The sequence below is a fragment of the Corvus hawaiiensis genome, chromosome 1 (genome assembly GCF_020740725.1).
Source record: "Corvus hawaiiensis isolate bCorHaw1 chromosome 1, bCorHaw1.pri.cur, whole genome shotgun sequence".
Taxonomy (NCBI): Eukaryota; Metazoa; Chordata; class Aves; order Passeriformes; family Corvidae; genus Corvus; species Corvus hawaiiensis.
In genome coordinates, this window is record NC_063213.1 from 13,101,714 (window position 1) to 13,115,484 (window position 13,771).

Sequence of the window (13,771 nt, forward strand, 5' to 3'; positions counted from 1 at the left end):
TTTTTGCTCTTAAGTATCTCACACAGGTGAAGTGTTCCAAAGGCACAAAATGTGGTCAGCCACTAAATCATTATGGAAAACCTCAGAGCTGTATCCTACCTCACATTTTGTTTCTTTTTTTCTTCTTGTTATGTTACTGCACCATAAGAACATAAAGAATGGATAACTAACTATTGCTCAGAGTTTCATATTTATTGCATAACCAAAGCCATAATCACATCAAAAAGTTACAGAATTAGAAGAGTATAATCATAATATCTGAAAATCTTAAACATGTCAAGCATACCACTGATGTGACAAAGACCTTAGCAGCTACTCAAATCACATGGTTTGCACAGGCATCCTTTCTCAAACAAAATAATTACAATTTACATTCAAAGTTTAAAACAGAAGACAATGACAAATACCAGTTCTGTTATACCTGAGTTAGAATTTTAAAATTATGAGGCAAATATTCATGATTTAAAGATGTTGAGTCTGAGAGTATGAACTACTAAGTGAATGTTTAATAAAGCCAGGTACAAATTAAAAAGCTCAATATGTATTTCTCAATTCTGCACAGAAATCCTCAGTTTGGTGGTTGGAATCACATCAAATCAAACTTTTACTAGGTTTCAAAAAACCCTGCATATATTCATGGTTTCCAGAGGCTAGTCAAGAGCTTGAAATATTGGTCTTGACTATCCAGTCAAGACCAATTCTTTCCACAGGAAAGTAATTCTCAGAGGAAATTATTTGTCACGCTACTTCCAATCTAAAGATCTAAACACAGTCTTTCGTCTAGCCTTTGGCACAACTCATAATAATTGGACCATGGGAGAGAGCGACAAAAAAGTGGATCCATAAGATGCATGCCAAATATCACTACCTGCTCAATCATTTGCTTTCTCACCTTTCCTCCCCATCAGGAATAATCAGTAGCTGAAGTATTAAATGACATGTCGTAGTCATTCACTGATGGAGGAGCAAGACAGAATGACATATTCTGCTGATCATTTATAGCTATTGGTTGTTATATGATACTGACTTGCAATACATAGCCTTGTTTGAATTTCAGATGAGCAGATGGCCAGATGGATTAGCCTGTAAAATTAATATTCCAAACCCATACACAGCAGGACTTTGTATGGGAACTAACTGCTTCAAAAATCCATGAAGTCAGTTTAGTGGATTTTATTTTTCAAGCCTCATTTATTATTTCCTACACAAATACTGAAACTTGTAACAGCAAAAGGCAATACTGGAACACTTTGGTATTTTGGTGCCATGGCTTCCTTGAATATTTCTTTCACCATTCCAGGAGAACCCATTTCCAATGCACACTTGGTAAAAAGACCAAAATTCATTTATCTAGCTTACATTGAAATATTTGCGTAAACCTACAATGAGGTGCACAGTACATGGAATCTAGAGATATTTAGGTACCTACTTTTGGCAACAGGCTTTAGCAACAGTATTGAAGTTATTCCCAAAACCAGTTCTCTGTGCTTTTCAGGCCTCTCCCTGTGTAGGACTGTATGTGTACAGGCATCTGGCAGATGTCATCTTCAGTTCCCAAAATGACCAAAGCACAGACCTGCTGAAACAGGAAGGAGTGACCCACTTGCTGGTGATCATAGTGACAGAGGGTACAGTTAGAAACCGCAGTCTTGAAGAAGGGGACAAGATCCAGCTAAAAAACCTGTATTTTTTATGTCCCCTGGATCTTTCTGAAAAGCTTACCTCAACTGCAATTAGTCTGTCTTGACCTCTGACCCACTGCAGAGGAACATAATACAAGTCTTGAGGGAAACTTCTGTATTTTAAAGCCACCAACTTGATTACTATTGATTACCTACTTGCCTCAATGGTAATTTCCTTTCGTCAGTAACATTTCTGCCTGACTGCTCCTTCTGGGAATTGGTTTTTCTGTTATATTCCTCTTTTTTCCTCAGACTGATTTAAAGAAATATATTTTGGTTATTGTTTTGGGTCAAGCAAGCGAGGTAATAGAAGGGAAGAGCTCAGCTCTAATCATAGTAGGAACTTATTAAAGAAATCTCTCTTTGTTCCAGGGTAACCATAAAGGTAACTCTACTATTGAAAATTAGACTGTCTCATGAGGTATGTTTTCCTTTCCCCCTTTGATGGGAGAAAAACATAATAATTTAAAATAAATAATATATGAGCCATTAGAATACTTCCATATAGTTACAATCTCGCTACTTAATGTGAAAACTGAAGGGATTCCTACAGTTAAATTACTGTGTGGTCAAAAACTAAGTTTAGGGCTGACTCTCAAATATGATGACCCAGCTGAGTGGCTCAGTAACAATGACGTTGGGACTCCAAGTGGCGGATGAGGCTTTTGTTTTATTTGTTTGACAGTAAATATCTGGGCTGTTGCTTAGCAGCCACAGAGACAGAGGCGTTTCCAGACAAAATAAACTACACTGCAGCAGGTAAACCTTTCACAGCAATTACCAAATGGAAATGAGATCTGATCACTGCAAAGCAACCCAACTACTTTGTTTCCTGCAGATGTTTTAAGCACACAAACAGCAATTTGGGATTTCTCGATGCCAGTGTGAGAAGGCTTCATATGCTAAAAAAAAAAATACACTGATTTTGGAAAATGGTGTGCTGAGAGTCCTAGAAGCAGAGACCAAAGTTTTCAAACTTCTGTCAGCTGTTAAATCCATATCTAAATAACACGTTAAATAACTAGATTTTCTCTCAGAGACAATGAACACGTAAAACTGTTGGTTCCAGGGAATTTTTGTGTGTCCTAGGAGCATTGCACTCATCCAGAACTGAAATACAAATAACAGAGCACCAGACTGAAAAGCTTTTGTGGATGTTTTAACTTGATATTAATTCTGATAAGCCTTATTTCTACATTTGCTGTCACAAAAGCATCCCCACATCCTGAGTTCTCCAGCCGAGACTCGTGCATGTCACCTACCCCTGTGTGCTTCATTTCCACACAAAGTCTTCGGCTTTCACAGGACTCACCTCCTATACCAAAAAAAAAGGAAATGCCTAAGCTACTTTTGCATATCACAGCTGTACAGCTCTAAGGCAGGTATTTCACTGAGAAAGCAGCACTTGGCCTCAGTGAGCAAACAGAAAGGGCCAAATTCTGCTCTCATTACCCTGGGGCATTCCACCACAAGGAGGAATCTGCATGTGAATAACCCTAGAGAAGAAATGTGTTTCCAGACGCTTGAGCTTAAAGACTAAAAAAATGCTGTTGTGAATTCTGTCATCTTATATTTTCATTGGCGGGTTTTTGGGGGTGGGTTTTGTTGTGGGATGTTTTTTTTTTTACTCTCAGAGTTGATCCACGGGGCATTGTTATTATGTTGCTGTCTCACCTTTCAGTTGACAGACAGACTTCCTGCTGGAGAGACATTATTATTTAACCGGATCCACTCATCCTGCCACTGATTTGTTTTACTTTTGTTCCTGGCAAAGAACATCAAATCTAGCTAATGTTTCTTTTCTCATTTGGGCAAGTCCTTCAGAACACTTTAGTAAATTAACCCTATGTAGTTCACTTAGTAAACACAGGATCTCCTGAAAGGATTTATAAAACTAAATTACTTTAGAATTTCCAGACAATCTTTGTTTTTCTTTCGTTTTGTCTGACACAAGCTTAAGAAAAGACTCAGGAAGCAAATGTGAATGTTTAAGTCCTCAGCAAATAGAAATTCTAAGCACAGCATGAGAGAATCAAAGCAAAAAGGAGAGGTTTTAATAAACAATATAGATGAAGACATGCCAACTCTGTTTCTGAAGTAGAAGTATTATCAATGAATATGAAATAGTCTCTTTTAATTCTATTAATCTTTTCTAGCTAAGGTTACCCTTTAGACATTGTAATCCCTCTGGAAATTCACATCTTCAATTTGACCGCAATCAAATTTTCATTCATTGAGTTTAGGATGCATGTACTTATACTTGTGCATAAATATTTATGATACATCCTGTACTATACACCACTGTTCAAAGAGAAGTAGTAGGCTTCCTAAAAACATTACTGAGTAAAATTTGTTCATCTTGGTAACATGAGGCCAGACAATTCTAATAGCCTTTTATATTCATCCACAAATCTATTAAGAAAACATCTTCAGCATAGCTGTGTTCAATAGAATATTCTCCCTCCCACATTGTCAGAGTTTTGAAACTTCTATCAGATGTTGAAAAGGCTTTAAAATATTACATTATAGATGCCATTCATAAAAATTTCCTCAAGGATCCAATTCCAACTTAGGTAGTAGATAAGGAAAATTATAGTTAATATAAACAAGCCTTGGTCTGAAATGTAGAGTGACAGGTACTCACCACTAATTTCATACATATTTTCTTCTTTCTAACTAGAAAATTAGGAATATAGTTTGCTCGGGGTGCCTGCAGACTAAATGAAGTATTTCTCTTACTACTCACCTTCTTGTTTCTTTACTCCCCAAATGTTCCAAGAATCACCGAGACACCTGCCGAAGTCTTCATTAAAAAAATTAATTAAAAAAAGAACAAGGATTTTTGCCCAAATGCAGAACATTGCAATGATTAACTATTAGACACATGAGCACAAGAGAAGAATCTAGAGATTCAAAGGCTCAGGGACTTGCTCTATATGGGAAAAATTAGATGCCTCTAGAGGTTAGAAGTTAGGCAAGGTTATTTCCAGGCTCCCCAGGTAGGATTTAAAAACATAAAGCAGGGACAGAGGAGGATCACAAACATATGTGTAACCTACCTGCAGTCTGAAAATCAACAAAGCAGCTTTCAAAACCTAGTACCAGCACCAAGAACAGTTCAGCTCCAGAGCACAAAACTCTGCAAGTTAATTTGGAAGGGGACAACATTAACCTGTGCAGAGCTCTAAACTGGATTAAACCAGTTAAAATTAGCTCAGTTAAAACCAGCTGAAATACCTGAACATTCACTCTCCTATAGTTGCCCTCCTGGAGAATAGCCTAGGAGCTGTACCCAGCAGAGGCGGCAGCAAGGACTCTGTACCAGATAGCTGCAAAATGGAGAGAGGATTTCTCAAGCAGGGTTAGTATGTTCATGCCAAAGCAGCATTAACAAAAACCACCAATAGCACAGAAAGCAAAGTGAAGTGCAAGCAGATGGGAGCAAGTACTGCAGATGGCCTGTATGACCATCCTGCTCTGGAGGAGCCACCAAGGAGCAGACGGTTGGGTCTGATTAGGAAAAAAGGTTTTGTAGTCACTTTTGAGAGCAGCTAGGCAGTGTTGCCTCTGTGTCAGCTTCTTGAGGCCAAAGATCTTTAATATAGTGACCAAATGTGCAAACAAAAACATTAAAAATAGTCCCTCTGAAGTCCCTTGTCATTAGTTTCCTGGGCTCCCTGTACATATCCTCCTAGACCTCTGGGGTTCAGCAAACTCCTTCCTCTTCCAAGCTACTGCAAATCCTCTTTCAGCTGAGCTGACCTTATTTGCAGTAACCAACCCAGAGCTGAACATCAGTACTTCGGCAAATCCAAGCTAACAATGCACAGCACTAAAACCAGTACGAGTTCCCAGCCAAAACTGTTGTGTGGGTGAAAGTGCTTAGGAACCTGTGCAACAGGAGCAGACACCCCTTCAACTTCAGCATTAAATGCTAGGTATATCCATAGAATTTCAAATAGTGTGGCCTAGCACCCATAATGTCTCTCTGCACACAACAGTGCATCCATACAGGTTCTTTTTCCCTTGTAAATACTCTGCCTTGGTGCATTTAAAGCTGTGAATACTTGAAGTTAATAGCTTTTGACTTCAATCCATAGGCAGTACAGGATCAATAACCTAATTACATATATAAAAATCTGTTTCCCCCATCACAAAAAAAAAAAAACAAACCCACAGCACAAAAACCTATCCACATCTGAATAAAGTACATTCATTTGTTTATAACTAAGTCAGGACTGCTTAAAAAGAGAGATTTGCAGCAAGGTTTTTTTTTAAAATATAAGCTTCTGTTCCCTTCATTTTCAGTCTTCCTGCTACCGTTAACAATTATTACACTTAAAGACAAAGCTGCTCTGAAGGAGAACAAGAGCTGGAACTGCCAGAAGTGAGGCTGAGATATTCAGTTAATAATTTAGCAGCAGCTACTTATCAGGATATACAAGTTCACATTCCTCCTTTTCCCCACAGAAATGTCTTCTTCATGAAGGAATTTCTTTGGGAGGTCACTATTAGAGAAGAGAGTGAATAGCACTATCTGCGAGAAAATGCCTATTTCCGTCTCCAAGAATAATTCTGGATAACTTGCCCAGACTTCTTTAAATGAATGGTAATAACATTTTTTAAAGAATATTAAATCCTCTATGCTGAACTCTTCTGCCATGCTGCTGCATTTCATCTGATTTGAAAACAATCTAGGTTTTGCCCTAGTGCAGTTCCAGTAAGAGATCCATACAAAACATGAAAATTAAAAGAAAAAATATAATTAAGCTCTAAACTATTTAAATTTTAAGTTAGATAGAAGAAGAATGAGAGTGATTAAAGTATGTCCGAAACATAATGTCAAATTTTGGATTTCTGAAAAGAGTCCATTCATAACTTGTTATTAAAGAATGTTTATTCACAGGCATTATTGCCTACTAAATATTACTCTTTTTTTCAGAACTTTTCAGTTGCCATTGCAGGTAAATGGTACCATTACTTCTATTTCTCTGTAAGAGAGTCATCCAAATTAAACAAAATTTCTGCAGCGAATTATCAAATATTATATACTCATCAACTGTGATACCCACATGGAAATTTTGAACTTCAGGCTGTAAAAATGTGCTCAAAAGTAATAAAGGTAGTGCAAATGAAAATCATCTGGCAAAAAAAAAAAATCTGTTTTGACTCATCTCCTTTGCCAAGCAAGGCAAGGCATTTAACCAAAGTAAGTTTTAGTGATCAACTCTCCAGATTAAAAATACACTTTTCTGCAAAAATTAAATGCTTGTATGTTCTTTTATATCATTTTTTGCTATGTACAGGAGATAAATTTGAGGAAGTTTTATTTCACTGAGATCCAAATTCATACCACTAACTGCAGGAATTTCTCTGGGGTGCCTAATTAAGAGGCACATCAACAAAGGTTGCCTAAATAAGTCAATGCTGAGAGACATCTTTAAAGGATAATTCAGTGTTGCTACTCTAAAATTGCCTCTTCTCATGCTCTATAGAACAGGGCTCCTAATCTCAGCTGGGTATTACAATTAGTTGAAATTAATTCTGGCCCCATCCCTAGGGTTCTTACAGTAAAAAAAAATCCTTTTTTCTTTCGTTCCGAAGGAAAAAGAAACATTTTTTTTTTACTCATAAACCCAAGAAATACATAGGACAGATGCTTCTGTCTTTCACTTGGCCCTGCAGGCTTCTGAAAACCTATGGAAAATTCCATTCTCACTGGTGTTATGGTTTCACAAAGTCATAACCACTGCCACTGCCTTAGACTGTATTCAGTATTCCCAGTAGACATTTCTAGCTATCTCGCTTGAACTTCAAATTCACCCCATTTCTAAGCCATTCCAGTCCCCAGGAAGGATCTTCAACAGTCTAAAGCTGAATAAAAAGAACAATGACGTGGCTCCCCACTGCAAACCTGCAGTGGTTTTGAACACAGATGGAAAAAGTAAAACAGAGACCAGAGTAACTGTCTACATGCACGACCCAGGAGTCTGTGCCCCCTGGAATCCTGAGGATACACAGCTCTCACAAAGGCACTCTGCTCTCCAAGTAACCTGCTTGTGAATTTGACACAGGAAGAACATAGAGTCATGAAATTTAAAAAAAAAAATTAAAAATCAGATCCACGTGTTTATACAACTTCATCTCAGGGTACATTTTACCTCAGTCAAGGGACACAAGCTCCATTAACACAGCCAAGTTCAGTATTTTTTCTATAAACCAGGTTTAAAAAAATCCAGGCTAGTGACATTCAGATTTCTAGGGTTCGGATGGGGATGGGAAAGAGACAAAATTATATTTCCCAGTGCTTCTTGCCTTTAGAGACTAATTTTTTTTTTTCCAAAACAATGCCTTGTTAAGGAAAAAACAATGGTTTCTTACCCTTTCATACAGTTCTACATGATATATGAAAAACAAAATGGAAGAATCAAGAAGGTGTTTTAGCTTGGTTTTACAGCCAAAAATCATGTCTGTGTACTCTGGAAAGGCTGCAGTGACTGAAGAATTCATGAAATTGTGATGTGAGAAAAAAGAAACAGGAAAAAGTAAAGCCTGCAGAAATAGCGATTGCATTATCTAGCGTCCTTCAACCAAGATTTTCAAGAATGACTAATCATTTTGGCTTTTAGAGTGCCTGAATTGCCTATGTGGGTATTAATTTCCAGAAAGTGCTGAGTATCTTTCCTCTGAAAATCAAGCCTCTTGAAACTATATGGAGTTGGGAAACAAAAAAAAAGGAGGCATGGAAAACTTTCTTTATATTTAGAATATTTTTTTAAACACCCACTTAGCTACAATGCCCAAAGACACACTTGGAAAAAATAGTGTCACTGTGATCAGATTATCTGATATATAATTACAGTGTTGCAGTACATACCCCTGAGATATTCAGGTAGCTTGTAAGGAAAACTAGAGATGATAATGTATTATCTGAGACATGCAGAGTTTAAAAATAGGCAGAAATAATGCCTCCAGACATTTTTTATTTGCTACACAATGATACTCTCAAGGTATTTTATATATTTAGTAGAGATTGAATTTATCATGTTAGTGATTAGCTATAATTTAAACTATTTCAAAAAAGTGTTTTTGCAGAAATTTGTGGCTTTTTTTCCAAGTGCAGACACCATCCTGCAGTTATAGATGCAATCATAAGCAAACTCTGCAGAAACTGATAGGTTTGATTTGCATTTAAGGGTTCATAGAATTCATGTAACTATCAGGCCAAATGGGATTACACAGATTATTTCAAGGAAGCATGTGCTTGTCTGCTTGTAGGATTAGGACCTTACCCATGACCTCCACAAACATGCAGCTATCCTAATATGTGAACATTCGCTGCAATTCACTTGAAAATATACCACAGCACACTGAATTATTATATGCCATTACTCAGTTTTCAAGTTCCACAGGAATTTATTCCCAGCAGAATACAAGATGCAAGTGGCTGCACACAAGATTAAATCCCCAGCCTCCAGCAGTTTTACAAAACTTTTGCATGAGGTATGTTCATTACACAAAGCTAAGTGCCCACCAATCAAACTGCTATGAATGCCCCCAAACTGGTTATCTCTTTAGAAGATAAAGTGTGCTGTTTATATAACTTATTAAAAATTGCACCCTTGCATTCCTTTTTCAAATAAAAAGTGTGAGGGCACTGCTTTATCACTTTAACTATGTGTTTCTTTGAACATATTTGTGCTTTAAAGTAAACACCAATGCTATTTTTTTACGACTACTAAAATCAAAACACATCTTTTCAAACTAATCTGTACAATGGTTGGGAAGAGCCTTTGATTCAGTACCGTAATTATAAACAGGCACTTAAGTCAGATGTACTAAAAGAGCATCAGTCATTTAAAATCAAATTAACAGTTTGATTAATCAAACACCAGACTGTCAAATCAGATAACATACCTGATGGCTTTGTTCAGTTACCAAAGAGGGTTTCCACTTAAAGCACCATGGAATTCATCAGCAAAACAAATTTTACTCAAGCAAAGAACTTTGGTTTTCTTCAAATGTGCTCTATAGGATTACTAGTAAAATTCTCAGGACAAGCCAAATTTTGATTCACTTTCACGTGGTCACCTGGCAGGAGTGGGCAGATAGATTTCCTGTCTCACTGAGGTCTACTGTCCAGGCAGAAAAGTGCAGTGGGATTCAGGAGGATGTGCATTAATAGTATCAGATCATGCACATGTGGTATACCAAGGTGGGAGAAAACCATTTAAAGGTGGGAGAAAACCATTTAATTGACTTATTTCCAAAAGTTAGCAATTATTTACCAGAATATGCATGAGACGCCAGTGCATGGCATAGGAGACATTGCATGCATTTTCACACCTGAATCCTCCTCCCCTCTATTAGAGTATCTTCTTTGCCTACCATGCCACTGAAAATCAGTCTCCACAAACATTTGGGAAGACCCTTCACATTAGAGATGGTGTAATTGATGCCATTATGTTAAAACCCAAAATGGAAAAGGTCATGCTGTATCATTACAGTCCCAGAGTAACAAAATGCACAGACAGGAGTATATAATTCTAAACAGCTGTGCATCTATAGAACCATTATGGAAAACACCACCCCTGTGTTCCAAAAAAGGAGGGTATTTCTCTGTGCAGCTGGGACCAAACAAACTCCAGAACTTGTGACTGAAGAATTGTCCTCTAAAGTGAAGCAACTCATCATTGATCCTCTGTAAGTACAACACACGGCAGCGCATCTGGCAGGAGGGGTGTCCAGATGTGTTGTATTTGATTTATGAAGAAAAATCATGTTAGTCAACACAGAAAGAAGGCAACATTTCAACTGACCAGAGAGGTCTCAAACAAAGAGAAAGAAAAAGCCATCTTTGGTCTGTGATATCCGAATTCTCCTGGTGTTGGATAATGTTCCAGAATTCGTTTTCAATCCCTTGGGTATCACAAACAGCCTGAAAACAACTACGAAAGAAAAGTGAGAGAGAGAGAGAAAGTTTCTCACTGCATTGGTTTACCCACTATTATTAGACACTGAAGATTGCACCTATGACAAGCACTCTGAGCTGTGAAGCAGCATCAACAAGCAGATGTGTGCTTCTGGGGATAGGCCTGCTTTCAAAAGCATCATTGCAAATGCCTGTCCTTCACAGTGTCTGATCCAGAGCCCATTTCCAGCATGGCAAGGAAGGATAAAATGGAAGCATGCCAAGTATACCAACATAAAACCTCTAAATTCATAGCATACAATTAAAATTAACGGGAATAGGGACCAATTCCAGATTAAACAGCAGCAAAGGAAAAACTTGAAGAAACAAACCCCATCACCTCATACACCAAAGATCTTTCTGTCATGATTCAGTATGCTGCCTGCATATATCTATGGATTTGCAACCAAAGGAAAATCAAAAATGCCTCTTGTAAGTGGTGTTCTGAAAAACTGATAATTTCTTGGCTTCATTCCACAACTGCTTTTGATACTCGTCCATTTATGATTATGATTCATACTTTAAATGCCTGTATGCTTCCAGCCTAAAATACATATTATTTTCTATTTGTATTCTAAATTACAGTTCTTTCAAGGTGTCTGCCTATGGGGCCAGTTGGGGACTGAACAGTCTAATTCAACTTTGTGCATTTTAATGTTCAGTGCTACCCATTGATGGGCTCTATTGAATGTGAGAGACCTAAAAATGTGCAGAAAGTAATAGGCCAGTAGGATATTTCCCCCCCTTACCCTAATTACAAGGAAAACCCCTTAAACCTGCTCTAAAAAAAAAAAAGAAAAAAAAAAAAGAGCAAGGAAAAAAAACAACCATGGGTTATAAGAAATCTAAAGGCTTGTGGTAAAAGCATTTCTCTTGCTTACATTGGCATAAAGACAAAAGGTTTCAAAGAAAATGTATATGGGGTTTGCCAATTCATTGCAGCATTTCTGCTAAAAAGAATTTCCCGCACAGGTCAAAATCCAATGATATATGAACCGCAATGTCTTCTGAGGTTTGGATCATGTATGCCATGAAAATTACAGCTGCTTATCTAATCTCTGAAGTTTCCTTTCTTCCTTTTCCCTTCACAGTCTTGATCTCTCCCTCCACAGCCTCATCTAAATTTATTACTACTCATACCAATCCTTCTCACTGTTTTTAAAATATCGCAAGTAAATCCCACCAAAGTCTTTTTTTTCTTCTTCTAACCACAAATATCAGTCTGATATCTGTTTCAGATACCAAGCCTCGGGAAAATAGAAGAGGTAACCCATTGGAACACCAAGATTCAAAAGCCTGTATCTGGTGGAGTGAGCTCTTTCATGTCCACAGATGTTTCCTCAGGATTGAGTGAACAAGAATTCATCACCTCCATCCCACAGTCCCACTGCAAAGACATGCCCTAGAGATTGTAGATACTGCATACAAAAATTCACCTATGTATTTGCACAGCTATATAGACAATTTGGACTTTAAACTTTTTATTCAAACCCATTACACCCAGAATTGATACAGTTTGTTGTTGTTCCTTTTTAAAGCAAATACTTGATCTTCAAGCCAGATGGACCATCAGATTCTGATGACTAATGAATGGCTATGTATTGTTTCACCTTTAATCCTCATTGATATTAATGGGGGCAGTTTTCAGACTAGGGCACCTAATAGCAAGAAACCTCTTCCCTTTTTGCTTGAAATATCTACCATACTGATGCAGAAAGATTTTAGATGAAATAAAATTTGATCAATGCTATTCTCTGGAAAAAGGAATTTTAGCAAAATTCAAAGTTTTCATGAATTTTGGTGAAAACTTAGATGTGATAGTTTCTAATAAACAATTGCTGCTGTATTTCTTTTTTATTTCCATTATATTTCTACTTCACCACTTCACTTGTTCTATACCTTTATCACAAAATGGTATGTAGCATGTGTCAATACTAACAAAGCACAACCATCTAAATACCAGGTTACAGTAATTCAGAATTTTAAAAATTCAATTTCTCAGAATTTCCATGCCATGAAAAACTTCAAGCTTTTCTCCAAGTTAGAACAAAAAGAGAAGCCTTCACATTTTACCCTGAACAGTAGAAAAATGCCATTTTCAACAAGCAATATAATACATATTTAAGGGACCTAATTCTCATGGCCTTGGATGAATATGAAAATGTTCAAGATAGATATAGGCTTCAATTTTAGAAAATCTCAGAAACATAAAATAATGACCAAAGTTCAGGACTGAATTTCTAAACATTTAGATAGATTCCTTATTTTTATTATATATTTTTATTAAAAAGACAAACAAACAAACAAAACTTTTCCCAACAGTATAATTCCATCTACTGGCACTGAGGAGCCACATCCTAAAGGACATTTGGCTCTGTCACTGACACCGCATCGTTTTGGCACATATATAGGAAATGTCAATATACAGGCAAAACAAGAATGAACTAAACCCTTTAACCTTAGCATCTTGGCTGCATGAAGATCCATACCAATAGATTTTGTATTCCCCTTCCACTGTTCCTTTCCATGCAGACACACTCCACTGGAATAACACAAGAACACTGCATTATAAAATAATAATTTTGCTAATAAACTAACAAATTTTACTCTATAACAGAATCCCTACATAGGTGTCCTGGGTTGCAGTGTATTCTATTACCATCCCCATCAGCTGTTGAAATCAGGTGGGGCAGTGTTTCCTTGCCTCCTCCCCCCAGACTATCTTTCTGTTAATTGCCCATCATTGTCCTGCCACATGACTCAGAGATAACTCCCTCCGGACTATCTTCTGTTAATGAGCCTAATCAACACTTGGCCTCATGACTCGTTACCCCATTGTGAGATGCTCCACCCAGAGGGAGGAACCAAGCATCCCATCGTGGATATAAGCTGAGGCTGAACACCAGAGACACTGGCTTCCCACTGGATTTCCAGAGGGCAGGAGCTCCACAGCCACCACTGGACTTCCTGAGGAAGAGCAGACTGTTTTACTACAGGATCACCGCTTCAGAGGACTGCAGCCACCGTTCTACCAGACTGCTACCACCACCCTGCCTAACAGGGTGTCAGGTTGTACCTTGACTCTGTCAGTTTGACAGTGTTTTCTTTTACCTTTTTT

General features: G+C 37.5%; 1 long non-coding RNA gene across 3 annotated transcripts in view; it reads right to left on the reverse strand.

Annotated features, from left to right (window-relative positions):
• LOC125318170 overlaps positions 1 to 13,771 on the reverse strand; it is an 87,995-nt gene that overhangs the window by 22,063 nt on the left and 52,161 nt on the right. The window contains exons 1-2 of one of the 3 annotated variants that reach the window (XR_007200311.1): positions 2,945 to 6,257; positions 1,430 to 1,576 (exon numbers count right to left, since the gene is read on the reverse strand). The exons of 1 other annotated variant lie outside the window; for it this stretch is intronic. This is a non-coding gene — a long non-coding RNA (uncharacterized LOC125318170). Of the gene's footprint in view, positions 1 to 1,429; positions 6,258 to 13,771 lie in introns of those variants that run through there. One more of the 3 variants, XR_007200306.1, reaches the window with a different exon arrangement.